The sequence below is a fragment of the Pelodiscus sinensis genome, chromosome 19 (assembly GCF_052426305.1).
Source record: "Pelodiscus sinensis isolate ZL-2025 chromosome 19, ASM5242630v1, whole genome shotgun sequence".
NCBI lineage: Eukaryota > Metazoa > Chordata > Testudines > Trionychidae > Pelodiscus > Pelodiscus sinensis.
Genome location: NC_143070.1, coordinates 30,812,798 through 30,840,760, shown reverse-complemented (window position 1 = coordinate 30,840,760; position 27,963 = coordinate 30,812,798). Strand labels below are relative to the sequence as shown.

At 53.8% G+C, this 27,963-nt stretch overlaps 6 non-coding genes across 6 annotated transcripts; 3 read left to right on the top strand and 3 right to left on the bottom strand.

Annotated features, from left to right (window-relative positions):
• The first annotated feature begins 1,602 nt into the window (after positions 1-1,602).
• Positions 1,603-1,674, top strand: TRNAC-GCA (transfer RNA cysteine (anticodon GCA)). Its single transcript has one exon. It is a non-coding gene; the product is annotated as a tRNA-Cys (tRNA).
• A 1,644-nt stretch (positions 1,675-3,318) lies between these two features.
• Positions 3,319-3,391, bottom strand: TRNAA-UGC (transfer RNA alanine (anticodon UGC)). The gene has a single exon. It is a non-coding gene; the product is annotated as a tRNA-Ala (tRNA).
• Positions 3,392-11,869: 8,478 nt separating this feature from the next.
• Positions 11,870-11,952, bottom strand: TRNAL-UAA (transfer RNA leucine (anticodon UAA)). The gene has a single exon. It is a non-coding gene; the product is annotated as a tRNA-Leu (tRNA).
• Positions 11,953-17,525: 5,573 nt separating this feature from the next.
• On the bottom strand, positions 17,526-17,597 carry TRNAR-CCU (transfer RNA arginine (anticodon CCU)). Its single transcript has one exon. It is a non-coding gene; the product is annotated as a tRNA-Arg (tRNA).
• Positions 17,598-19,816: 2,219 nt separating this feature from the next.
• Positions 19,817-19,922, top strand: TRNAR-UCU (transfer RNA arginine (anticodon UCU)). The gene is made up of 2 exons: positions 19,817-19,853; positions 19,887-19,922. It is a non-coding gene; the product is annotated as a tRNA-Arg (tRNA).
• Positions 19,923-23,564: 3,642 nt separating this feature from the next.
• Positions 23,565-23,638, top strand: TRNAT-UGU (transfer RNA threonine (anticodon UGU)). The gene has a single exon. It is a non-coding gene; the product is annotated as a tRNA-Thr (tRNA).
• Positions 23,639-27,963: the final 4,325 nt, after the last annotated feature.

The following is a 27,963-nucleotide window of genomic DNA, read 5'->3' as shown; positions in this document are numbered from 1 at the left end:
TTGCAGCAGCCCATCTTTGCTTCTAAACCTCCCTCAGATTGGCTACTTCTGCTTCCTTGGCTAAAGTCCCTCCCCCTGTGCGTGTGGCTGGCAGGGATTGCTAGAGGGATCCATTTACATGTAGCTTCACTGAAACCCCCCTCATTGGCCTGTGCCCAGGTCAGTCCATGTGTGTTAAAGGGCCTCAGGGAGCACAGAGCAGAGGGATCCCCTCAACACACACACACAGTCCCAGCCCCAAGCCTCCCCCATATCCCAGATCCTGTGCCCTGACTTCTCTACCTCCCACATCCTCACCCCTGCCCTGAGCCCCCCCCCCCCCCCACTCTCACACACTCCCCAAATCCCTGCCTTGAGCCTCGCACACTCCACATTTTAATTTCTTACAGGTACTGTCCTATCACAACCCCTCCCCCAACTTCCTGCCTTGAGGCTTCCCCTCCCTCCTGCCCAGCCCAAGGGGTGGTGCCCAATAGAACAGGCCCTGTAAGAAATGTGTCACTTTCACCCCTGGGAGCAGCTCAGCCATGCAAAGGGGCTGCCTGGGGCAGGACATTAGCCCTGGAGGGCAGGGGTGGGTGTGGCAGTGACATCACAAGAGCCTTTTGCAGCCCCTCAGCTTATTGGCTAAAGGAGGTTGGGAGGTGATGACCTCACAGAGAGTCCATGACAATGGCCAGGTGGGACAGGCTGCAGGGCAGGGGCCATCTCAGAGACCCCCCCCCCCCCCCATGGCTTTGCTGCAGGGAGTCTCCTTGAGAGTTGCCCTTGAGGCCTTTTTGGAGCCTTCTCCTTTCCCAGGACTAACTGACCTAGAAGGCCGACATCTCGGTGGAGAAGGGAAGAGCTTCCAAGAAGGCCTCTGTAAATGTAGTAGGGGAATTAGCTCAAGTGGTAGAGCGCTTGCTTTGCATGTAGGAGGTAGTGGGATCGATACCCACATTCTCCAATGAGGAGAGAAATTTCCAATTTTTCTTTTTGCCAGCCAGGGGGCTAAGTGGCTCCAGTAGCCTCCCCCCCCCCCCGGCCCCCACTTCCTACTTGCTCTCCCCAAAACCAGCCACGTTGGGGCAGAGAGCTGCTGGACACCAGCCCTCCTGGGCCAGACAGTGGCAGGAGCACTGGAGGCAGGTTGCAGGTGGGGCAGAATTAGCTCCATTGGAAAAGTGCTGCCTTTTTCGCATGAGAGGTAGCAGGATTCACTCCCATCTTCTCCCACCGGCTCGCTGGTGCTGAGGGGCCGGCCCCTTTCCTGCCGCCCCAACTCTTATTCCCACAATGCGCTTTGTGCAGGGGCCGCTGGTCTTTCTGCCAAGGTGCGTTGCTGGGAGCCAGGACTCAGGACCCTTCCTAAAATATACAAATCCCCGCCCCCCACGAGTCTCTGTTCCACTCACACTGTCTGGCTGCTGCCCACATGGAGCTCAGGGGCCAGGTGGGTGACTTGCCTTGCAGCTGTGACAGCATCAGACCCCTGCCACCCGCCTGCTCAGTGTGGAGACCAAGCCCAAGGGTGGCACCTGGGATGTGAGTTACACAAAAGCCTCTTGTCTCTTGTTCCTCGTCCAGTTCCCAACATTGGCTGCAGATGTCAATGTCTGTGGGGGTGTAGCTCAGTGGTAGAGTGTTTGACTGCAGATCAAGTGGTCCTTGGTTCAAATCCAAGTGCCCCCTTGGAAGATTTCCTTCTAGTGGAAATATTTTCCTTTCCAGTTCCATCACACTCTGGCTTTACATTGCTTGAGGTTCTTGACGTTAATAAGAACCCTTAATGCAGAGCTACTCAACTTTGGAAGCCCTGGTGGCCATAATGAATGGCATTTAACCAGGATGGACAGGGCAGGTGTCCCTAGCTGGTGTATTTCAGGAGCTGGGAATGGGTGAAGGGAGGGATCACTTAACAAGTGTCTGTCCTGAGGATTCCCTCGGGACAATGAAATTGGCTGCTGTTGTGAGACAGGATCCTGGGCTAGTTGGGCAACTGGCATGGCCCCGTCTGGCTGCTTTGATGTTCTGTTTGGTTTCTGTTCTTCTCCCCTTTGGGCAAGGGAGAATGGCCCCTCATCACCCTCATCCTGCGAAAGGCTAGTATAGGTGAGCAAAGCGCAGGTGTCTCTGGTGGTATAGTGGCTAGAATTCAGCACTTTCACTGCTGAGACCTGAGGTTAATTCCCCATCAGGGAAACCAGCCTCATTTTCCACATGACAACTGCCCAGTCATTCATCTTACCTCAAAATGCTCAGACAGACACTGAGGCTACGTCTACACTGGCCCCTTTTCCGAAAGGGGCATGCTAATTTTAAACTTCAGAATAGGGAAATCCGCGGGGGATTTAAATATCCCCCGTGGGATTTAAATAAAGATGTCCGCCACTTTTTTCCGGCTTGTAGATAAGCCAGAAAAGAGTGTCTAGACTGGCCCGATCCTCCGGAATAAAGCCCTATTCCGGAGGATCTCTTATTCCTACTTCAAAGCTGGGGCAGGACAGAGAGTCCTGAGAGATGAAGCAGCTAGAGGGAAGGCAAAAGAGCAGAGGCCAGCCTGAGAGCTGAGAGTCAGAGGTGCCCACTGCACCTTTACACCCCAGGTCCTATGGTGTAAGATGCAGCGCTCAGGACTCTGAATCCTGGAATCTGAGTTCAAATTTCAGTGGGACCTGCTGGGGCTCAGCTGGTTGTTACAATATTCAGGTGCTTCAGCTTCCATGCCCTGAAGTTCAGCCAAGAGATTTTTGTTCCTCCTGCTGGGTGTCTGAGGCCACTGGAGCTCCATCTCCAGACTGAGCAGATGGGTGGGAGGGGTCTGATGCCATCACAGCTGCAGGGCAGGTCACCCACCTGGCCCCTGAGCTCAGCCCATGTGGGCAGCAGCCAGACAGTGTGAGTAGAACAGAGAGTCGGTGGGGTGGGGGGGGGATTCATATACTTTCAGAAGGGTCCTGAGTCCTGGCTCCCAGCCACGCAGCTTGGCAGAAAGACCAAGGGCCCCTGCACAAAGTGCATTGTGGGAATAAGAGTTGGGGCAGCAGGAAAGGGGCCGGCCCCTCATCATCAGCGAGTCAGTGGAAGAAGATGGGACCTCTCACTTGCAAAGGCAGCACTTTTCCAGTGGAGCTAATTCTGCCCCACCTGCAACCTGTCTCCAGTACTCCTGCCACTGTCTGGCCCAGGAGGGCTGGTGTCCAGCAGCTCTCTGCCCCAGCCTGGCTGGCTTTTGGGGAGACCAAGTAGGAAGTGGAGGGGGGCTACTGGAGCCACTTAGCCCCCTCCCTGGCTGGCTTTTCCAGTAGAAAGAAAAATAGGGCTTGCCCCCAACACTGGAGAATGTGGGCATTGATCCCACTGCCTCTTGCATGCAAAGCAAGCGCTCTACCACTTAAGCTAACTCCCCTGCTGTGTTATAGCTGCCCTTCTTGGTGTCTCTTTCCTTCTCAACAGGGATATCTGCCTTCTAGGTCAGTCAGTTGTGGAAAAGGAGAAGGCTCCAGAAAGGCCTCAAAGGCAACTCTCAAGAAGGAGACTCCCTGCAGGAAAGCCATGGGGGGGGGGGGGGGGGGGGGGAGGCTCTGAGATGGCCCCTGCCCTGCAGCCTGTCCCACCTGGCCACTGTCATGGACTCTCTGTGAGGTCATCACCTCCCAAACTCCATTAGCCAATAAGCTGAGGGGCTGCAAAAGCTCCTTGTGATGTCACTGCCACACCCACCCCTGCCCTCCAGGGCTAATGTCCTGCCCCAGGCAGCCCCTTTGCCTGGCTGAGCTGCTCCCAGGGGTGAAAGTGACACATTTCTTACAGGGACTGTTCTATTGGGCACCACCCCTTGGGCGGGGGGAGGCTCAAAGCAGGAAGTAGGGGAGTGTGTGAGAGTGGTGCGGGGCTCAGGGGAGGGGTGAGGATGTGGAAGGAGAGAGAAGTCAGGGCACAGGATTAGGGATGTGGGGGGGCTTGGGGCTGGGACTGTGTGTGTGTGTTGAGAGGATCAATGGGTCTAGAATCGCAGCTCCCTCTGCTCTGTGCTCCCTGGGGCCCTTTAACACACAAGGGCTTTCTCTGCAGTGTGCTGGGGAGAGAAACCCCTGAGCCAGTGACACGGACTGATCTGGGTGCAGGCCAACAAGGGGGGTTTCAGTGAAGCTGCATGTGAATGGATCCATCTAGTAACCACTGCCAGCTACATGCACAGGGGGAGGGGACTTTAGCCAAGGAAGCAGCAACTCTGAGGGAGGGTTGGAAGTGAAGGGGGTTAATCAGATGGACCGAGCTTCCAGTGCTGGGCTGTGGCTAAGATGGATGAGGGGATGTCACAGGGCACTAGCACAGCAAGGGGACCAGAGAGGGCCCTGCTGCACCGAGAGACATGGCAAAGCCTGGGATTGAACCAGGGACCTTTAAATATTTCATCTTAGGCTCCCCACACTGAGCTACCCATAAACCCCTCTAGCTGGTTATTAACTGTCCGGGATGTCTGGCAGCCGTGTCACTAACATGATGCCGTCGTGCCCGGCCCAGGAAGGCGAGACTGGTGTTTCCTGCCACCTGCAGTTTGACTGGCTCCTTCCCCCCATTCCTGCCTTAGCTCCCGGGCTGACCTGGCAGCTGAAGTGGTCGGGGGCCCAGCAGCCTGGGCAGGGAGTTGGGTGGCCAGACCCTGGTGGCAAGAGTCTTGGTGCTACTTGTTTCCCTGCCCCCTCTGGTGCCCTCATTCCCCACCCGCAGCCCCTGCTGCCTGCCTGGGTCCCTGCGCTGTGTCAGATGCTCAATGAACCCTCCTGTTTCACACGGGCTGGGAGTGGCTCTGGGCTAGGGCACAGGGCTGTGTCATTCCCTGTGGGAGCGGGAGGCCCCCGGAGCCCAGAGCGAGTGGACTCCCCAAGGGGCCCACGGTGAGAGACAGGGGGCTGGCGGCTCAGGGAGGGGCGGTCCCAGGGGGCAGAGGGCACCTGTGACTCTCGGCTGGCAGCTGACACTCTGCTCCTTGCTTCCCTCCCGCTGCTTCACCTCCCAGGGCTTCTTTCTCCTTCCCTGTCCATAGCAGGCAGCTACACAAAGGCAAGTCACCAAACCAGACACCCCTGTGGCCAGCATGGGGCTTGCACCCACAACCTGGGCGTTATCAGCATCAAGCTCTAAACAGCTGAGCCAGCAGCCCACGAGGGGCCCTTTGGGAAAGACCCCACAGGCAGCTGCAGGGACGTCTCTGCCGCTGCCACGAGCTCGTCTCTGATGGGGCCACGGGCGACTCACTGAGATGTGGGCTGGCTAGTGCAGAAGTCAGAGGAGCAGGAGCCTGGGTGGGTTCAGGGGGGCCTTGAGCAGGTTTTGGGGGAGGGGCTGCTGGGCCACTGAAGCAGGTGACCAGGTGGTTGGCAGCAGCTCTGTGGGCTGGGCACATGGTCCCATCACCTGGACATATGGAGCCTCCCTCTGTAGCTTGGGCTGGAGGAGCCATGGGCCAGCCACTGCAGCAGCAGGAATTTGGGATCAGGTCACCCCACTGGGGACAATGGAGAGAAGAGAAGAGTTTTCCCTGCCATTAGGGGAAAGCTGGCCAGACCCTTTTAGCCACTGTGTCTGTGCAGGCTGGATCCTCCTCCTACCAGTTCTCTGGCCTCAGTCCTGCAAAGCTCTCAGCCTTTTGCCTGTTTCTGCTTCCCTGTCCATAGCAGGCAGCTAAAGTGTGTGTCTGGAGAGGAGAAGGGAGAGTAGTCACCACAGTGAACAATCATGTGGCTAACATGGAGCTTGAACCCATGACCTTGGCGTTATTAGCACCACGCTCTAACCGACTGAGCTAGCCGGCCTTCAGGAGCTCAGATCACAAATGGCCCTTTCAGAAAGGCGCCTCGTCTCTGACAGGGCCACTAGCAACTCACTGTGATGTGGGCTCACTAGTCCAGATGCTTTGAGGTTTGGTCAAGGTGGCTGGCGGCCGGCATGGCGCACTGAGACCCAGGGCAAAGAAACAGCCGGAATCTCTTGCTGCCAGCACCTTGCCTCCCAGCTTCTTCCCTGCCAGCAGCAGCCGCAGCCCCTTTCAGTCACTGGGAAGAGAGGCAGGAATGGGGCCAAGTAACGAGTCAGGCTGAGGGGGGCAGGCAAAGCTCATCTTGCCTTGCAGGGCCACTGGCAACAGCTTCTCTCTTGTGCGCTGCTGCTGAGGAGAAAAACACCCTGAGAGGGACCAGAAAGACCAATTTAAAAGATTGTTTGGGGGGGGCACCTGCTAGCGCCAGGGGGGCAAGAGTCAGAGCCTGGCAGCTCCTGGGGACCACAAAAGAGACCACAAGGGTAAGCAGCAAGCTCCAGGCAGGTTAAGTTTTAGGGCCCAGCCCATCTCAGCCAGGCAGACCATAGCATCAGACTGAGCGCCAGGGGGCATCAGACACCCAGCAGGAGGCACAGAACTCTTTCTCTGGGGAGCCTGCAGATAAGAAGCCCAAAGCTCATAAAGTTGGAGGGTTTTGCAGCAACCAGCCCAACCCCAGCAAGTTCCACAGAGATTTGAACTCGGATCACATGATTCAGAGTTCTGAGTGCTGCCTCTTACACCATGGATACATCTAGACTGGCATGTTTTTCCGGAAATGCTTTTAATGGAAGCCCTTGAGGGCAGGGGTGGGTGTGGCAGTGACATCACAAGGGCCTTTTGCAGCCCCTCAGCTTATTGGCTAAAGGAGGTTGGGAGGTGATGACCTCACAGAGAGTCCATGACAATGGCCAGGTGGGACAGGCTGCAGGGCAGGGGCCATCTCAGAGCCCCCCCATGGCTTTGCTGCAGGGAGTCTCCTTGAGAGTTGCCCTTGAGGCCTTTTCGGAGCCTTTTCCTTTCCCACGACTAACTGACCTAGATGACCGACGTCGCTGTGGAGAAGGGAAGAGCCTCCAAGAAGGCCTTTGCTAATACAGCAGGGGAATTAGCTCAAGTGGTGGAGCGCTTGCTTAGCATGCAAGAGGCAGTGGGATCGATGCACACATTCTCCAACTGCAGCTCAGCTCTTATCCCTTATTTTCACTGTCAGGGGCTCAATGGCCCCCTCTCTCTTCCTACCTGCTCTCCCCAAAGAGACAGACCTGGCTCCCCTTTCTTTCCCCCCAGCAATTGCCATGCTGCAAAGCAGAGAGTGGAGATATCAGGCTCTGTGGTGCAATGGAAAGCATGTTGGACTTTTAAGCTGCAACAAAATACAGGACTATGTAGCATTTTAAAGACTAACAAGATGGTTTATTAGATGATGAGCTTTCGTGGGCCAGACCCACTTCCTCAGATCCAATAGTGGAAGAAAATTGTCACAACCATATATAGCAAAGGATACAATTAAAAAAACCGAACACATATGTAAAGGACAAATCAAATTTCAGAACAGAATGGGGATGCAGGGGGGAAGGTAAATGTCTGTGAGCTAATGATATTAGAGGTGATAATTGGGGAAGCTATCTTTGTAATGGGTAAGATAACTAGAGTCTTTGTTAGGACCCCTCCGTAAAGTGTCGAATTTTAGCATGAATAATAATTCAGAGGATTCCCTTTAAAGTGCAGTTTTAAAAGGCTTTTGAAGCAGGATGCAGGTAATAAAGTCCTTGAGATTATGTCCTTGCTGGTTGAAATGACAAGAAACTGGTTTTTTTTTCTGTATTTTGTTTCAGCTAACCTAGACTAACATGGCTACATTTCTATCACTGTTTTAAGCTGCAGTGATTCATGTGAGCCCAGCTAGACATTCAAAATTTGTGGGTTCAAGTCCCACGAGTGTCACTTTAGCTGCTTTCTCATTTCCAGAGCGCAGCTTTTACAGAACAGGCAATCCTTAGGGTGAAACTGGGGTGGGCTTGAGTCCAGACAGTTCCCAGCAGACCCCAGTGAGGATGGAGGGAAGGGCTGGTTCTTGTGGTTGGGGCTAGGAGTTGTTCTGAAAGGCTTCAGGTGCCATTAGATCGTTTCATCCTTCCCTGTCTCCTACCAGTGCTGAGCAACACTCAGGCTATGTCTGCCCTACACTGCTCTTCTGGGAAAAGCTACGCAAACTTCAAAACCCAATTTGTGCAGCTTTTTCTTCTGCTTTTTTTTTTTTTGGAAGAGGCTTTTCCGACATTTGGCCTGTTACACTGGGCAAGTCACACAAGGGAGGCAGCACGCAGAGCCGGCCCAATGCACCAGCCTCCCAGGGCAGGGGAGGCCAAGGCACAAGCAGCTGCCTGGCCTAATTTATCTGGCTTCCCCAGGTTGGCACCCAGGGGCATTATCAGCTGACGTTACCCCCCCTCTGTCACAGGAATGTTGGGCTCATCAACAGGCTGGTCAGCAGCGGCTGCAGTTACCTGGGCACCGCAATAAGAGAAGACCCTGTGTTTCTGCCTGGTTTTGAACTGGGGACCTTTTGTGAGTTAGGCAAACATAATAACCACTACACCACAGAAACACATTTCAAGGAATGGAACTTGGCCGACTGTTCTGTTCCTGGCTCTTTCTAACACCCTGCTCTGCAGGGGAGGGGGATGCACCTTGTGAACACTCCACCTCTTGTTCTCAGGGAAGCGCCTAATTTCCTCACCAGCCCCTTGAGATTTGTAGCTCAAAGCTGGAGCTGCTGTGGAAGGAGGTGAAGCTACAGAAGCTGACGGGGGACAATCAGCGGGCAGAGGGTTATTTTTTCTCCTCCCTGGGCTGATGTGGCTAGAACCGAGGAGAAGAAAATTCTCTTCCCTTCTCCTCAGAAGATGGAAATTGCAGTTGGTTCTCCTAAAGCTGGACCCCAGGACTAGACTTTTTCTTTCTAAAACCCTGGTAAAAACTGAGAGCCAATTGCTCACAGGCTGAGAATGTGAGTTAAGGAAGGGCACCACTCTGCATGGGGCTTGAACCCATGACCCTGAGATTAAGAGTCTCATGCTCTACCAACTGAGCTAGCCAGGCTGTGTGTGAAATGCTTCCTAATATCCCATCTCAGGGTAACAGGTGCCAAGTGTTCTCCACTGCCTGACTCAAGGCTCTTTCTTGCCCCTAATGTGGGGTTCTGGTCTGTGGAGAGGTTTGAACTCGAAAGCCACTCCCGACACACCCACTTCTTTCCCCACAAGGAACGGCCCCATTTCCATCTCTCCAGGGACAGGAGAAGGGCTCTGGCCTGTTCTCTGCAAAATGCTCAGCGTGTTTCATTTTCTGCAGGAACGAGTGGGATCCATGCACCCTGTTCCCCAGTGACAAGTGTGTGTCTTCCCCCCCATTCCACAGACACCGCAGGCCGGGGGCTATGAGCCTCCAGAGGCCCCTTCCTACTTGGCCTCCCACAAAGCTGGGGTGAAAAGCTGCTAGACCCCAGCCCTCCTGGGCCAGGCCATGGCAGAGGTAGCAGGATTCATTCCCATCTTCTCCTGCCTACGCCGTGGTGCTGAGGGGCCGGCCCCTTTCCTGCTGCCCCAACTCTTATTCCCACAATGCACTTTGTGCAGGGGCCGTTGGTCTTTGTGCCAAGGTGCGTGGCTGGGAGCCAGGACTCAGGACCCTTCCCCCAATCCCCCCTCTGATGCGCTCACACTTTCTGGATGCCTCCAGCACAGGCTGAGCCCAGGGGCCAGGTGGGTGACCTGCCCTGCAGCTGTGATGTCATCAGGCCCTTCCTGCCCGCCTGCTCAGTCTGGAGATGGAGCTCCAGTGGCCTCAGACACCCAGCAAGAGGAACAAAACTCTCTTCCTTGAACCTCAGGGCATAGAAGCTGAAGCACCTTGTAACAACCAGCTGAGCCCCAAGCAGGTCCCACTGAAATTTGAACTCAGATTGCAGGATTCAGAGTCCTGAGTGCTGCCCCTTACACTATAGGACCTGTGGTGTGAAAGTGGAGTGGGCACCTCTGACTCTCAGCTCTCAGGCTGGCCTCTGCTCTCCTGGCTCCCTCCAGCTGCTTCATCTCCCAGGACTCTCTGTCCTGCCCCAGCTCTGCTGCTTTCAGGATAAATCCCTTGTTAGGACCAGTCACACTCTGGGGTCAGTGAGGGCCCCTCCCACCTGAGCTGTGAGTCACACAAAAGCCTCGTTTCCTGCTCCGTTCCCAACACTGGATGCAAACACACGGTTGCTCTGGGGGTGTAACAAGTGCCCCCGTAAAAATCTCATCAATAGAAATGAAACTTTTACATCTCCAGGTGTGTCACACTTTGGATTTCTATTGACCAGGGATTCTTCAAATGACCACAAACCCCTCACGTGCTCTAGTGCCAATGCACATAAACCAGACAAACCCGTCCCTCAGCTGGAACCAATTCAAACCGGCTCTGTGTGTGTGTCTGGTTTCTGTTTCCAACCATTCAACAAGGGTGTGATCTGATCTGGATGCCCATTGGCTCGTCCTTACTCTCCTTTGGCCGTGTCCTGCAGAAGAACAAGGACCACGTCCAGCTGGGAATGAATGGCCACAATCGATCTTACAGCGTTTGATTTAGCAAGTCCAACTAAGACTCACTAAATCAAACCCAGAGGCCACCCCCACCAGCTTCCAGCACTTCTGCTCTTTGCCCTCTTCGGCTTCCTGCTGTGGGGACATGGCCAACTCCAGCTACGTAGGGAGGGATGGCAGGGAGAGCAGACACATTGGCCAAGCACCACTGGGGGCTGCCTCCCTCACCTCCCCCATACCCAGCAGCTGCTTGGCCAGCTTAGTCATGGGGCTGATCTCTGGGACTTCTCTCCCAGCTCCTCCACCTGTTGCCATTGCAAGGGAAGGGGGACGAGAGTCACTCTCCATGGTTGCAGGAGCTGTAGAGGTTGGACTTATGGGGTCTCTGGGCATTGACACCCCCAGGGAATCACAAGGGCACTTGGCGCTGGCTCGCCTGTCCCAGCAATTGCAGTCAGAGCCCTGCCTTGCCAGTGCCAGGCACAGCAGCCTCTCAGGGGTTAGGTTGGAGTCCCCAGGCTGGGTCCCAGCCTCCTTCCATTGGTCCCTTCCTGAGGCCACAAAACTGACAACAGAGAATTCCTTTGCCCTGCAGCAATCTCTGTTGGACAAAGGGTTAGCAACCGAATATTTGCCCAAGTTTAAGTGCAGCAGCAGAAGAGCCTGGGGTGTGTGTTTCTGTGGTGTAGTGGTTATCACATTTGCCCAACCTGTGAAAGGTCTCTGGTTCAGAAACAGTGGGTCTTCTCTTATTGCAGTTCCCTTTGATACTCCCCAAAGCAGTTTCTATGCCCTGCTCTCTGGTGCAGAAAGAGACAGCTAAATAGGTTAGGCTGAGACTGGAGGAGGCAGGGCTGGGGCTGAGACTTCTCAGTGGTACCTTGCCTGGGATCAGATCATTGCAGCCTCACAGTCCAGGGCCCACCCTGGAAGTGCCTCATTTCAAGAGGGATAAGGGATCTTTCGGGAAAGGCTTTATTTTTCAAAAGGTCAGCGTCTAGACTGGTGCTTTTCTCCGACAAAAAAAACGGCAGCCATTTTTATGCTAATGAAGCACGGGAGATTTAAATCCCCGCTTCATTAGCTATTGCGATACATCTAATTTACATCCCTTTTCTGAAAAAGGGATGTAGTCTAGACGTAGCCAAGAAGTTTTACAGTAAAGCGTGGTAAGAGAGGGCTTCTTGCATAAGAGGGCAGTGTGGACATGGGACAGGTGTTTCTTGTGCAAGAAAGCCCTAGGGCTAAAATGGCCATCAGATCTTTCTTGAACAAGAGAGCATCCACACTGCCATGGATGCTGTTGCTCAAAAGCACATCTCACACATGGCAGGATGGACGTGTTCTTGCATAAGAACCCTTGCGCAAGATACCGCCAGTACAGACATAGCCAAAGGGACCTTCAGAGATGAAGTCCAGTCCCCTGCCTCACAGCAGGACAAAGCACCATCCAGATTGATGTCTCTCCAAAACAGGAAGCTACCAGGAGTGGGGATTGAACCCACGCAGACAAACATCTATTGGATCTTAAGTCCAACGCCTTAACCACTCGGCCATCCTGGTGATTCTTGGAAAGCTGGAAGGGTGAGAGTTCTCTCCCCAGACAGCCCAGTGACTCACTCTCAGAGCATCTGCCCGTCCCATCTCTGTGTCAGGACTTCCTGCCGCGAGGACGAGAGAGTCGCCCGCTCCCCCCAGTGAGGAGGGAAAAAGGGAAACCAAACAAGACAAAACCCAGCGTCCCCAGGGATTCCGAGGGACAAAGACCTGGTGGGGAAAATCTCCCTCCCCCCCTTCACCCAGGCTGCGTCTAGATTGGCATGATTTTCCGGAAGTGCTTTAACGACATGCGGCCCCACTGCCAAACATCCTGGACAGAGAATTACAGGCCAGACAAGCCACTTATCACAGCCAGAGTAGCTCAGTTGGGAGAGTGTTTGACTGAAGATCTGAGGGTTCCTGGTTTAATCCCAGGCTTTGGTGTGTGCTAATAGTGGCTAATAACTTCAAGTTCAGGGGTTTGCTTAGAGCTGTCATCACAAGCTGCTCTGTAGGAGAAAAGCTGAGCTGCAACCTGGGGCTCTGTTCTGCCAGGGGGCAGGTACAAGGGTTAAGCTGGGGGGGGGGGGGGGAATCAGCTGACCCCACAAGAAACACTCCCTGTTGGCCTGGCTGAAAGATGGTACCACATTAGCAGGTTGTTAGCACCAATGTACCTGCTCTCCCCCATCCCACCCCCCTGCAGCACTAGAGATGTCAGGCAGCTCTGTCCTCCCAGCCTGGGGCTGTCTGTCTGGGAGACACCCTCACACACACTGGCCCCTGGCTTTCTAGGACTGTTCCTTGGTTTACTCAGCCTGGGAGTTGGGCTCATCCCTATCCCCAAGCAGCAGGAGCTGTGTTTACCTGGGGAGACACAAATCAGAGCAGAACCCCCTTTCCTGTTCTGAGTTTCTGCTTTGAAGAAGGGGCCTTTTCACATTAAGCAAACATTAAGCAAACAGGATAACCACCCCCCCGGCTTGACAGTAGACAAACTTGGACACTTGGACAATTATTCTGTTACTAATTCTTTGGCCAAGGCAGAGCAAGAGCAGGGAACAAGACCCCCCTCCCCCCAACAATACTTCTCTAGACCCTTTGCTCCCAACACAGGGAAGGGAGGGGGGGGGCTGTGTGCCGGGAGAGGAGTGACCCACATCATATCCCCAGCATTTCTGCCCTTCATCGATGGATCTTTGCGGGCAGGCCCAGACGCTCCATCCTCTCACTCAACTCCTATCACACACTGGAGCAGGGCAGCCCCCAGGGGTAGGGCTGACCCATGGGGTGCTGGGCAAGGGGCAGAGGCTGCCGGAGCTGAGAGTTTCCCTAGAGCTCAGGGACCCATAATGAGGCACCATGCCCCGTGTCTCTCTCGGAAAGGCGCAGAAAGGGATTGACTGGGGATGGGGAGAGTGGCTCAGGGGTTGTGCAGCTTGTTGCCTGGTTAGGGCTGCGGCCAAAACTCTAGCCTCACTGTGAGCAGGATTTGAACCTGCACACGGAAACCCTATTGGATTTCTAGTCCAACGCCTTAACCACTCAGCCACCACAGCTGTGAAGTTACCAGCGCCCCAGGGCCAGGGAAACTGGTAAATAATCCCAGTACCCGGCCTGACATCACCTGCCCCACAGAATTCAAAGGGCAAACCTGGCTCCCAAAACACAGGGGGAAGTTTGGGGGCTGTGACAGACCGGGCCGTGTCTGGGCACAGCTAAGGGCATCCGCTCAGGGCGAATTGCTCAAATCCGGGGTTCCTTACAGCCCCCAACTGGCGACCTCTCCACACAGGCCACAAACCAGTCTCACAGAGCGCTTCAGCTGCCTGCCTGAAGTCTCCCGAGCAAAACCCCTCCGACACCCCAGCAATATCCGTGCCCCAGATGGCCCCGGGCCTATACACAGGTGGGGGGTCCTAGCACCCAATCCCACCTACCCTGAACAAGTCCTGTCCGGTTCCAAGAAACCAGCCACAGATCCCTGGTCAATTTACCCTCTGGATCTTACCCACAAATCACGCTGGGCCAATCCTTTAGAATCTAAAACTAAAGGTTTATTATTACAAGAAAGAAAAGCATGAGAGTAAGGTTATTAAAGTACAGTACGTTACATGCACCGAATCTCCCAGTCCTCGATGCAGGCTCTAGCAGAGATGTTGCAGCTGCTGGTTTAAAAGTTCTTATTGCACATCCTGCGATCAGGATGGGTTCACAGGTCTTCCGGGCTCTTCAATCCCTGCAATGCTGCCTCTGGGATGAAGTGCTGAGCTGAGAACAAAATGCCCTCGACCACATGGCCTCTTTATACTCCTTCCTGGCCTCTTCTAGTCTGCAGCAAGTCACCTGGTCAGAGGCCAATCTCTATATTTCCTGCTGGCTGCCCTCAGGTGACAAATCCCATTCTTTGGGTGTGTCCATAGCCTATTGAGAGCCATTGTTCCACAGGGCTTTGCTACTCAGCCTGTCCATAGCCATGCTTAACCACATTCACAGAAATATTCAGCTTCCACACAGATTACAGATTCCTACCTACACACACAGACATTATACACTCACACAAATAGCGTACATAAGATCAACAAACAATAAGCTCCCATTCAATACCCCACATGGCTCCCCCCACACCAATTTCTGGGGCCAACACCTCCACCTAGGGGTGCAGCAGCGATCTGGCTGCTTCCCTCCAATTCAGAAACGTGACAGGGGCTCATTGCTGGGCCATGGGGTGAAGCATCAAACCAGCCCCCTCCTGTGGGCCTGAGTGTTGCTGTCCCTGCTGTGCAGACAGGGCCATGGAGCCAGGGAGAGGTTCACTGAATGGGCCAAGGTCGCCCAGCGAGTTAGAGCCCAGCTCTGCCCCCAGCTCCCTGCCCCACCCACCGACGTGCTGACTCCCTGGCTGCCAGGGGCTGTTTGCATTGGCCTCTTTTGTTTTCTTTTCTGCTGTGAGACATTGGGACAGTTGGCCAGGGCGTCCCGCAGTTGCCATCTCCCTCTGTGCAGGTGCTGTCCAGAGCCCCGACTAGCAAACGCTGACACTGCTGTTAAAGTATTTTGAAACAGCACCCAGATGTGATTATGCAAATGTAGCGCGGGATATTTAAATCCTGGTTTCGTTTACAATTTCGAATGTCTCCATTTGCATCCCTCTCCTGAAGGAGACTGCAAGTGTCGACATGTCCTGGGTATTGCAACCTCCCAGCACTCACCTGATGTTCCCTCCCCGCTGCCTGAAGACGTTTGGGAGTCCTCCTGCGTCCCCTGGCGCTGCAGGTCATCAGCGTTGTCCAGGGTGAAGGTCATAAAGTTTCTGGAATCTTCCTCCTCATCCTGGAGCTGCAGGTCATCAGTGTTGTCATCCTGAAGCTGCAGCTGCTGCTGCCCAGGTGTCTCCATCCCAGACTCCACAACTATCCCTGGAGACAGGGGCTCCCCACACCCCGGGATTCGGTCCAGTTCCTCACAGTATGCACAGTGCTGCGGTGCTTCCCCAGAGCGGGACCTGCCCTCACGGGCCCTAACACACTCCTCCCGCAATTCCTTAACCTTGGCTCTGACTTGGTCTTGGTAACAGGCCCACAGGAGGAGTCCTGCTTCCACACCTCCCACAATTCGTTGACCTTGGGTCTGACTTGGTCTAGGATGCAGGAGGGGGGAGGTGGCCTCTCTCTGCAAGGCCATCAGCCATTGGGCCATATGTTAGATAATTTCATGGAGGTTAGGTCCAGAAAAGCTATTAGCCAGGGGATAAAATGGTGTCCCTGGCCTCTGTTTGTCAGAGGCTGGAGACGGATGGCAGGAGACAAATCGCTTGATCATTGTCTTCGGTCCACCCCCTCCAGGGCACCTGGTGTTGGCCACTGTCAGCAGATAGGCTACTGGGCTAGACAGACCTTTGATCTGACCCAGTATGTTTTTATGTTCATAAATGTCCACATTCCTCCTCCTGGACTGCCGGGCCTGCAGAGACTCCCCCTCGGATCACAGCTCCAAGAGGGTCTTTATCTCTGGCCCAGACACTGACAGTGCCCAGTGTTTCTGCCCCTTGCTTGGTCCTGTGATGTGTCCCTGGAGGGGTCTCTGGGGGCTTGTGCCTGTGACATGGCTCTCCGGAAGGCAGAAGTGCTCGATCTTAGGCAAAGGACCCAGAAACAACACTCTATGGCAAAAAACACAAGGACGGCTCTTAGTCCTCATCCCTGGGCCACACAGAGTATCCAGAAGCCACTTCCCCACCTCTCCCTTGGCTGCTCTAGAGCTTAGCCCAAAGTCTGATAAACTCTACTCTCCCACCCAACAACCTCTGGGACTCCTCTCCTGCCCAGCTTCTTAAACCATGGAGAGTGCAGGGCAACCACTCCCCCAGCATCACCACTTCTGGTCTTTGCCTAATGGCCAAGAAGTTCTGTTTTACCCAAACCGCACAGGCACCCTCTTGCCTCTGGCCAGCCTCATGGCAGATGTAGGATTTCCTAACGAATTTTCCCAGCAGCTTTGCAGGCAGGCATTGGTGGAATAGTGGTGAGCATAGCTGCCTTCCATGCAGTTGACCTGGGTTTGATTCTTAGCCAATGCAATGTAAAGAGGGAGCATCAATGCTCCTTGCTGAGCTTTTATTTGAACCCTGAAAAAACAGGCACAAATGGGTTCTGCAGCTGCGGGCTGCCTCTCACCCCTCTTCATCCTCTCCGAGAGCATGCACAGTAATGTGGTTCCTCCCTCACATACCCCTGCTGCAATTCCTTGACCTTGGCTCTGACTTGGTAGGATGCGGGGGTAGGAGGGAGATGACCTTTCTTTGCTAGACCATTGGCCATTTGGCCAAAAATGTCGGCATTCCTCCGTATGGACTGCAGGGCCTTCAGAGACTCCTCCTGGGATCACAGCTCCAAGAGGGTCGTTATCTGTGGCCCAGACTATGATGGTGCCTGGGGTTTGCTGCCCCTTGCTTGATTTGATTCCCAGCCAATGCAAGGTGGGAAGGGAACAGGCAGCCTCCTGGGGAAGAACTTATTTAACCCTGAACAACAGGCACAAGTGGGTCCCATAGCCAAGGGCTCCCTCTCACTGCAACAGACACACAAAAGGGGATGTGGGACAGTTTGAGACAGTTTGAGTCGCACACAAGGCTGGTGGCGCAGCTCAGCCAGGGACCTTAGCCACTCACAGAGCTTCACAGCTTCTCCATGCCCCAAACCTCACCAGGCAAACTGCCCCATGGGCTTCGCCCGCACCATGCTCAGGGCCTGGGGTTTTTCTGTCCTTTTGCCAGACCAAATAACTAGCCCCCTGCCACAGCTCTGGAGTCTCTGCCTCTCATGGGCCTTCTCATCCTCAGGTCCACTTTGTCTCCAGACAGACCCTGCTCTGCCACAGGCTGTCACACCTGGGCCTTCTAGAGCAAAATGTGCCTCTTTATTCTGACTTTAAATACCTGGGCTTTTAGCAATAAGACCTGCATCTTACACCAGCATTTGCTAGTGCAGGGTCTGAACAACTTCTCCAGAGAGGGAGAGAGCAACTGTGGAGCATCCATGCTAATTGTTTCAGAGAGCAGAGGAATGTAAACTCTTTGTCAGTGAAAGGAAACTGTCAGCCCCAGTGGGACTTGAACCCACAACCCCTGGCTTAGGAGGCCAGTGCCTTCTCCATTAGGCCACTGGGGCAAACAGAAAACGTTCTCAGGGAAAGAAATTCACCCTTCTGAATGTTCCTTCTTTAACTTTTAGCTCCTGATTAATCCCCTTTGAAGAAGCCAGATACACAGGAAGGGATGATCACACCCCTCTGAAAATCAGCTTTCCATGGGTATTGGTAGCTGGCTCTGAGTCATGGGCCTTGACATCTCGTCTCCCTCCCAAAACCAGGGACGTGTCTCCCACCGCTGCAGCCTCCTGAGGCTCTATGGCCGTATCTGTACAGCAGGGACAGCAACACTCACAGCCCCACAGGAGGGTCCCTGGCCTAGCAATGTGGCCCCCCGAGCAGCCTCTGATGTTCCCTGCTTGAGCCCCAGAACCAGCCCTGAGTGACGGGGGAAGAAGGGGAGCAGCTCACACATGCCAAGGGGCTGGCCAGGGGCAGGACATGAGCCTGCAAGGCTGCAGTGACATCACAAGGGCCTTGTGCAGCACCTCAGCTCATTGGCTGGGAGGCAGTGACCTCACAGAGGGACCATGGCAACAGCCAGGTGGGACAGGCTGCAGGGCTGGGGCATCTCAGAGACCTCCATGGCCTGGCTGCCTGGAATCTCCTTTGTGAGGTTTCCCCTTGAGGGCAGAAGGGATTGAGGGTCCCAGCTGGGAGTGTCTCTGTGGAGATTTCCATTTGCCCCAGGCTGCAGTGGGAGGGGCTGGGGTAGGGGTAGGGGCAGGCAGGGATACAGGAGGGGCTGGCACTGAACCTCTGGGAGAGGCTAGAGAGAGGGCTGCAAACACATTGTGAGAATGGGATTTGAACAGTCCATCACCTTAACCACCTCTCAGGTGCGGGGGTTTGTTTCAAATCAGCTAAAGTCAGCGCTTCAGGGAACCTTTGTGCCACTTCCTGGCTGGCCAGGGTCACCCAGGGCGGGAAGGTTTTGCCTTTTCACAATGTTCCCTGGTTTGTTGTACAAAGCTCAATGCTGGTAACAAACCCAAACACCCCCTGGCTAAATCTGCCCTGCAGGTTTCTTGCTCAAGAACTGTTTTGTGCAAGAATTCTTGTGCAAAGGTCTTGTGTAACAGTGCGTCCACACTGCCATGTGCTTTAGCACAAGAGAAGTACTTTTATGCAAGAGAGCCCATGGTAGTGTGGATGCTCTCCTTCCAAGAAATCTCTGATGGGCATTTTAGCCACAGGGCTTTCTTGAGCAAGAGACCCCTGTTGCCCATCCACACTGCCTCCTTGTGGATGAGTGATTGCGCAAGAGGGCTTATTCCTCGTGGGGAGAGGAATAATTCTTGCACAAGAAGCCCTGTTGTCTGATGCAGAACTATAAATTTACTTGAGCAAAAACGTGGTGTCTGCACTGTAGACACTCTGCAAGATTTTCGGCAAGAACAGCTGCTCTTGCACAAAAAGCCTGCAGTATAGACGTAGCCCTACAGTGTAGATGCAGTCATAATGTACAGTCATCTGTCTCTGAAGGGATGAGAAATGCAGGGCCCAGGTGCAGGGAGCTGGGTCACATTCTCCTGCCTGAGTCTCAGTCCTGGCTGAAGCCTGGCTACAGAGAGAAGAGGCCAATGCAAACAGCCCCATGGTAGCGAGGGAGTCAGTACGTGGGTGCGTGGAGCAGAGAGCTGGGGGCAGAGCTGGGCTCTAACTCACTAGGGGTGTGTTCCATAGCTCAGAATAAGCGATGCAATTGGATAGCTTATTTTGAGTCAATTTTGAAATAGCTTATTTTGTAATTTGGCGCTGGCTGCACAGCACTTAGTTCCAAATAAATCACGCCATGCGGTTTGCAGGGACATTGGAATAGCGATGCCGTTATGGTTTGAAATAAGGGGCTTGCTCTTAAGATGAGTCAGTGTGATATGAGCACCACGTCCTAAACCTCCGAACTAGCCGGCCCACGGGTGTCAGTCCCACAAGTGGCCCTTTCAGAAAGGAGCCTCGGGCAGCTCTGGAACAGGGTAGGTGAGGCAGATGCATCTTTCACAGGTAGGAGAGCTAGCTCAGCTCAGCTGATAGAGCACTTGCTTAGCATGCAAAGTGCAGTGGGGTCAATGTCCACATTCTCCAGGTGCCGCTCAGTTCTTATCTCTTATTTTCCCTGGCGGGGGCTCATTGGCCCTCTCCCTCTTTCTACCTGCTCTTCCAAAAGAGACAGACCTGCCTCCCCTTTCTTTTCCCCCAGCAATGTACATGCTACAAAGCAGAGTGGAGGCATCAGTCAGGCTCTGTGGTGCAATGGAAAGCACGTTGGACTTCTAAGCTGCAGGGAGCTGGTGTAAGCATACCTAGATATTCAAAGGTTGTGGGTTCAAGTCCCATCAGAGTCACTTTAGCTGCTTCCTCATTTCCAAGGCACCTTTTATAGACCAGCAATCCTTAGGCTGGCACTGGGGTGGGCTTGAATCCAGACAGTTTCCAGCAGCGGGCCTGCGTCTGTGGGGGAGAGCATTGCTGGCCTGCACCACAGGGATGTGGGCGAGAAGGCGCTGAGGGAGCTGGGCACGTGACACCTGATGGCAGCTGTAAGGGATGCATCTGCCATCAGGCACCCCACATCGGTTGACATCGTGGGCAGCTACCGGGCTCGCCCATGCCTGCGTCTGGACCTGTCCAGCAGATCCCAGGGAGGGTGGAGGGAAGGGCTGGTCCTTGGGGTTGGGGCTGGGGGTTGTTCTGAAAGGCTGCAGATGCCGTTAGACTGTTTTGTCCTTCCCTGTCTCCTGCTAGTGCTGAGCAACACTCAGGCTGTGTCTACACTGCACTGCTCTTCTGGAAAAAGCCCTTCCATGAGCATTTTCTCCTCCCACTGGGAAGGCAGCTGGGCAGGACCCAGAATGTGGCACAAATGGAAATGCAAAGGCTTCAATGCAGTGCTGGTGGGGGTGGCCTCTGGGTTTGATTTAGTGGGTCTCAGTTGGACTTGGTGTTGGAAATTATGCAAATGAAGCTCAGGAAGTTCAAATCCATGTTTCATTTGCAATTTCACTCATCTGGATTTGCATTCCTCCCTGGAAGGAGGACAGACCCTGTGTGAAACCAAGGGAGGAAGACACTCCTGTCAGTGAGGAACAGGGTGCGTGTATCCCACTCGCTCCTGCAAAGGAATGAAACAGGCTGAGCACTTTGCAGAGAACAGGCCATCGGCCTGCTGGGAGAAGCTCCATCATGCACAGAGTCTGCGCAGGGCCAGACTGCTGGGAGAAGGCCCTGGCCATGGACTTTCCTCCCCTCTCTGTTACCTCCTGCACCTGGGGCTGAAAGGGACGTGAGCTGCAGGCTGGTCCTGCCCAGCTGCCTTCCCCAGTAGGAGCAGAAAATGCTCATGGAAGGGCTCACACATTGTCCCCAATGCACTGGCCTGAGGGCCTGAATTCTTGCTGCCCCTGGGTGCAACCAAATGTACCTTCTGGGGGGGCAGCCTCCCCAGCTCACACCCCTCCTGTCACACAAAGCTTGCAAATGGGGTTGATTTTCCTCTGTCTCCCCTTGCTTCATGCTGCGCTAAAAGAAATCCTGAAACCAGCCCTGTCTCCTGTCACTGGAGAGATGGCCCTGTGCTGGGATATGAGAAAGGATCCCAGTGATGCTCCTCGCAGCCCAGGAGAAGAAGGGGGCTCTGGGTGGAAGGAAACCAAGTAAAACAGGTCCCAGTGGGCATGAACTGGGGCACCAGCTTGGCCCAGTTGAGTGAGGGGAGATTGGTCCCATGGTGTCAAGGGCAGTGCTCAGGACTCTGCTGCTCCTGGCAGGGAAGAAGCTGGGAGGCAAGGTGCTGGCAGCAAGAGATTCCGGCTGCCTCTTTGCCCTTGGTCTGCCGGCCACCAGCCACCTTGACCAACCCTCAAACCAGCTGGACTAGCCAGCCCACATCACAGTGAGTCACTAGTGGCCCTGTCAGAGAAGAGCCATTGGCAGCTGCAGAGACGTCCCTGCTGCTGCCTGAGGCGCCTTTCTTGAAAGGGCCACTGGTGAACAGAATTTTTGTAGGCCGGTTAGCTCAGTTGGTTAGAGTGTGGTGCTAATAATGCCAAGGTCATGGGTTCAAGTCCCATGCTGGCCCTTGGGGTGTTTGGTTTGGTGACTTCCCTTCCTTTAGCTGCCTGCTAGGGACAAGGAAGCAGAAACAAGCAAAAATGTGAGCTGTGCAGGAAGCAGGGCAGAGATCTGGTAGGGGGAGGCTCCACCCTGCACAGCCCCAGTGGCTAAAAGGGCCTGGGCCTGGCTTCCTGTCCCCAAAGGCAGGGGACCTGATGCCCAAATTCCTGCTGCTGCAGTGGCTACCTCAAGGCACCAGCTGGGGGGCAGGGAGACTCAATATGACCGGGAGGCCTGGAGCGTGTGTGCCCTGCACAGAGGCTGCTGCTGGGGGCCTGCTTCAGTGGCCCAACAGCTCAAGTTCTCCTGAACCAGTTTCTCCCCCTGGAGCCACCCCCCAGCGCTGCTGAGGCCCCTGACATGAGGCAGTGGGACCAAGGCTTTGTCCAAGGATCGTTGTGGAGTTTGTGAGGGAGACACCTGGGCGGCAGCAGCAGCAGCTGTAGCTTCAGGATGACAACGCTGATGACCTGTAGCTCCAGGATGAGGAGGAGGATTCTAGCAGTGTCGTAACCCTGCCTTGGAGCCAGTTCCTGGTCTTCCTGCTTCAGCATGACAATCTGCTCCTGCAGGCACCACCTGCTCCTGCAGACAGTGCTGCCAGGTGCTAAGTCCCCAACACTGGGCTGAAAAGTACAACCACTGTCGGGTGTAACTCAGTGGTAGTGTTTGAGTGCCGATTGTAGAGGTCCTTGGTTCAATCTCAAGTGCCCCCTTAAAAAGTTGATTATCCTAAGTGAAACATTTGCACCTCCAGTCATGGATTCCTATTGTACAGGGATTCTTAAAATGTCAGCAAACCCCTCATGTGTTCTTGTGCCGATGCATGTAAACCAGGCAGACGGGTCCCTCAACTGAAATCAGTTCAAACCTGCTGGGTGTCTGGTTTCTATTGCCATCGGCTGAGATCTGAACGCCCATTGGCTGTTCTGTACAGAAGAACAAGAACCACGTCCAGCTGGAGAGGAATTGCCGTGATCAATCTTCTGGAACTTGATTCAGCCAGTCAAACTAAGACTCATTAAATCAAACCCAGAGGGCACCCCACCAGCATCCTGCACTTCTGCTCTTTGCTCCCTTTGGCTTCCTGCTGTGGGGCCAAGGCCAAGCTCAACTGAAGGAAGCCGACTCTAGGTACAGATGGAGGGATGGTAGGAAAAGCAGACACATTGGTCAGGCACCGCTGGTTTCATGCACACTCAGCCTCACCTACAGCTGGGAGGCAGTTTGCAGTGAGCTGAAAAGAAACTGGCTAACAGAACCAAGGCTCAGGATATTTCTGGGTCCAGATGTGCAAACAGCTGGCAGCCAAGCTTGTTGCCCTTGTTAGGGGTATGACCAAAACACAGGCCTCAGTGTGAGAAAGATTCAACCCTGAACAGGGAAAAACTTTTGGATTTTTAAGCCAACTCCATAACCACTTGGCCATCATTACTGTAAGAGACCATTCTCCTGTACTTATATGTGAACAAAAAATTTGTGACTTGCTCTTTTGCCAATTTGGATTGCTCAGAACAAAGGAATTCTCTCTTAATTCTGTGCCCTCAGGAAGGGACTGACCCAAGTAGGCCAGGTCCCCACCTGGGGTCTCCAACCCAAACTGTGAGACCCAAGGGCTTACAATCCAGATGATCAGTGTTTGCTGCACTTATCCCTTCCCCCAGCAACACTAAATCTCAAGGCCAACTCCACAGTCCCAGCAGCTGGGGGAGATGGGTATGTTAGAGCCTCTGCCCACTGAGCTGTAGCCTTCTGTGCCCAGGGAGCCAGACACAGCCAGGGCGGGAGGGAAATGGGGATTGGCTGCACTTTGGGAGTCAAAGGTGTTGTCTGGGACCATAGAATAGATCAGTTTTAGTGCATGACCTTAAGAGGGCACCATGGCTTAGCTGGCTAAAGCACCTGTCTCGTAAACAGGAGATCCTGGGTTCAACTCCCAGTGGTGCTTTGTTGTGGCCTTTGTTCACATTTTCCTATGTCCTTCTGGGACACAGAAGAGGCCTCCCCTGGCCACCCATGGAACTGCTGGTTCAGGAAAAGGCTGATTGGGGAGGCTTGTTAGGGAGAAGGAAACCAGAAACCTGGAGTGGGTGCAGAGGTGACTGGCACTGGCAAGGTAGAGCTCTGACTCCCACTGTAAGTCCCTGGGTACCACACATGGGCCATGGAGTCCTGTTCCATGGTCGTCCCAGTGCTCTGGGTGCAAGATGCAAGAGATGTGCCTATAACTTCCTGTTGGGAGCGTGGGCCCTGCCCTGCCTGGTGGGGGAGGGGACAAACACAGGCCGGTTGACAGGGGCTCTGACACTCCAGCAGCGGGGCAGTCCATCCAGATTCAGATCAGGCTGGTCCGAGTCTCTCACACTCGCCAAGGGGGATTCTGCACTTGCTGCCTTGGGAGCCAGGGTCACATTGCAGAGCTCCCCCAGGGACATCCCACGGTGCCACCAGCCTAGCCCCAGCCGCTCTCCCTGCCCTCAGAATGTGGCTGCCCATTCCCCACCAGCCCCAGACCCTGTGGGACCCGCTCCCTTCCCCACGAGCAGTGAGCGCCAGTGCAGCTCCCTGCTGAGGCTGTGGCTGTGGGAACAAGCCCCTGGTTTTGGGAGGGAGATGAGATGTCAAGGTGTTGAGTTACACACTCTGGGGGCAGCTGGAGGTATCTTCTGAGAGATGGTTTTCAGAGGGGCGTGATCAGCCCCCCCCTGTATTTCTGGCTCCTTTCAAGGGCATGAACCTGGCACCTAAAAATTGAGGAACGTGCATTTGGAAGAGGGAATTTCTGTCTCTGTTATCTTTAGTGTGCCACTCCGCTAGTTTTTGCACAAGAACGGCCATTTTTGTGCAAAAAGCCTGCAGTGTGAAAAACCTCAGGAGGTCCCATTGAGATTTGAACTCACATTGCAGGTTTCAAAGTCCTGAATAGTGATTCCAAAATAGCTTATTTCAAACTAGCACGTCTACACTGCAGGGAAACCTCAGAATAGTCCGAGTCAGGCTCCCCAGTGTGGATGAGCTGTCTCGATTTAGAGCTCTGGGAAGAATAACTCAGAATGGCCCTGGGGAGGGGCTAGTTCAAACTAGCAGCAGTGGCGCAGCTACACAGGCCTTATTTTGAAATAGCTAATTTGGAACAGGCGTTATTCTTCGTAGAATGAGGTTTGCAGAAGTCGGAATAAGCCATCTGTTACTTCAGAAATTATTTCAAAATAACGGAATTGCTGTGTAGACTCTTGCATTGTTATTGTGGAATAACGGCCATTGTTCCAAAAGAACTTTTGTGTGTGGACAGAACCTGCATAGCCCAAGAAATGTGACTGGCAGCTCATCCCCACAATCCTTTTGTCAATTGAAGTGCAGGTCTCTGAATACAGGGACCCAAGGTAACCACCTTGGTTGCTTTCTGCTAAGGCCATGTTGGAGGGAAAAGAATGGCTCCTTCAAGCCAGAGTTGAACCAGCGACCTAAGGACCACTTGCCAAACACACACTACAGTCCTCCGCTCTGCCAGCTGAGCTATTGAAGGGTGCATGAACAATGCTAATTTATCCAAGTCTCAGGGCAACTTCTCCCCCAAGTAGATGGCATTGTTGGTGAGAGGCAGAGGAGCACAGGGGCTGTCACAGGTACTTCACATGCAGACAGACCCCCTGAGTGAAACCTGAGCTAGATCCATCCATGTAACAGCAAAAGGAAGAAAGTTGGGTTCTTCTCATGTGTCTTCTTTGTTCCAGAGTCTCTAGGGATGTGGCATCGAAACCTTTTGTGCTGGCCGTAATGTTTTCCTTTATTTAAAATGAAGTTTGATCAACTAACATGAGACAGTTCAAACGCGTAATCATTTCATGATTTAAATTAAACTTTTCTCCCCAGCTGCAGCCCTAGCAAAATGGCTGGGGTGTAATTATATCGTTAGTGGTGAGTGTCCATTAGTAACCAAGAGTCCATTGAAAGCTTTGGGGAGGGCAGGGGCTAAGCAAAGGGGCGGGCTCTTGGGGAAGGGACGGGATAGGTCCTGGCTTGCCCTGACATTTAAAAGGTGACCTTAGGGCCTAGCAATGTGGCCCCCTGAGCAGCCTCTGATGTTCCCTGCTTGAGCCCCAGAACCAGCCCTGAGTGACGGGGGCAGGGGGAGCAGCTCACACATGCCAAGGGGCTGGCCAGGGGCAGGACATGAGCCTGCAAGGCAGCAGTGACATCACAAGGAACTTTTACATGACCTCAGCTCATTGGCTGGGAGGCAGTGACCTCACAGAGTGTCCACGGCAACAGCCAGGTGTGACAGGCTGCAGGAATCTCAGAGACCCCCATGGCCTGGCTGCCTGGAATCTCCTTTGTGAGGTTTCCCCTTGAGGGCAGAAGGGATTGAGGGTCCCAGCTGGGAGTGTCTCTGTGGAGATTTCCCCTTTCCCCAGGCTGCAGTGGGAGGGGCTGGGGCAGGCAGGGGTACAGGAGGAGCTGGCACTGAACTGAAGAGAGATCTGAGAGAAGCGGCTGCAAACATCCAATGAGAATGGGATTTGAACCCATGCCTGAAGGGACTTTTTTCAAACTACCCAAAGCCAGCACTACCAGGAACCTTTGTGCCACTCGCTGGCTGGCCAGGGACACCCAGGGCTGGAAGGTTTTGGCTTTTCACAATGTTCCCTGGGCTGTTGTACAAAGCTCAGTGCTGGTAAGAAACCCAAACAACCCCTGGCTACATCTACTCTGCAGAATTCTTGCTCAAGAACTGTGTTGTGCAAGAGTTCTTGTGCAAAACGTCTTGTGCAAGAGCACGTCCACACTGCCATGTGCTTTTGGGCAAGAATGTCGGAGGCAGTGTTCACGCTCTCTTGTGCAAGAATGCTCTGATGGCCATTTTAGCCATAGGGGTTTCTTGCACACAAAAAAACTGTTGCCTGTTCATACTACCTTCTTGTGCAAGAGCTCTTGCACAAGAGGGTTTATTCCTCATGGGGAACGGACTAACTCTTGCCCAAGAAGCCCTCTTTTCCTACGTCTTGCTGTAAATTTAGTTGCTCAAGAACGCGCATGCAGAGTAGATGCTTCTCAAGTTTTTGCGCAAGAACGGCCATTCTTGAGCAAGAAGCCTGCAGTGTAGATGTAGCCCTGGGTGCCCAGAGATGAGCTGTCTAGTCACAGTCTGGCTCGGCGCGCACTCTGCAATGGGAAGATGTCCATGGAGCAGGCAGATGGCAGCAGCACATGGCTCTGGTGGGCCCAGCATCCAGAGGAGCGTTTCCGATATGAATGTTTACTGACAGTGTCCGTCTCTGGTCTGATTTCACAGTGAGCTTCCCTCACATCCCCCTGCCACAATTCCTTGACCTTGGTTCTGACTTGGTCTAGGATGCGGGGGTAGGAGGGAGGTGGCCTTTCTTTGCTAGAACATTGGCCATTCGGCCATAAATGTCCACATTCCTCCGCATGGACTGCAGGGCCTGCAGAGACTCCTCCTCGGACCACAGCTCCAAGAGGGTCTTTATCTGTGGCCCAGACAATGACAGTGCCTGGCGTTTGCTGTCCCTTGCTTGATTTGATTCCCAGCCAAAGCAAGGTGGGAAGGGAACAGGCAGCCTCCTGGAGGAGATCTTATTTAACCCTGAACAACAGGCACAAGTGGGTCCCACAGCCAAGGGCTCCCTCTCACCGCTTTTCGTGGAGAGCAGCTCAATCATCCTGTAGTGTGTAGTCTCAGATTGCCCCTGTCCCACCTCGCTGTTGTCATGGACCTTCTGTGAGGTCACTGCCTCCCAACCAATGAGCTGAGGTGCTGCACAAGGCCCTTGTGATGTCACTGCTGCCTTGCAGGGCTCATGTCCTGCTCCTGGCCAACCCTTTGGCCTGTTTGAGCTGCTCCCCCTGTATCACCCCCACTCACTCTGGGTACGTCTACACTGCAGAAGTAAACAGGGTCTCAACCGCTGTTTCCAATTCAGCCAGCTGAAAGGGGAGAGCAGCCCTAGGTGTGGGCACACTCCTTCAGTTGTGTAGCCCTGCAAGATAATCAACTGTTGATATGTAAATACAGCTCATGCTGTGCTGGGAAAGGAATCCAGGCTGTGGCTATGTAAATCCAGTTCAGCCAGTGCTATAGGTTGTGAGAATGGAATGTGGAGTATTGTAACTAATTTGGCTGTTGTGGGGTCACAAAACCATTTTATCTCTAACTGTAGGAATTTTTTTTTTCAAGACAAGCTTTTTATTCTGATCAACAAATTTTCAAGTTTATTCCACTCTTCCTTGAATCCATAAGTTAGAGAAGTTTTA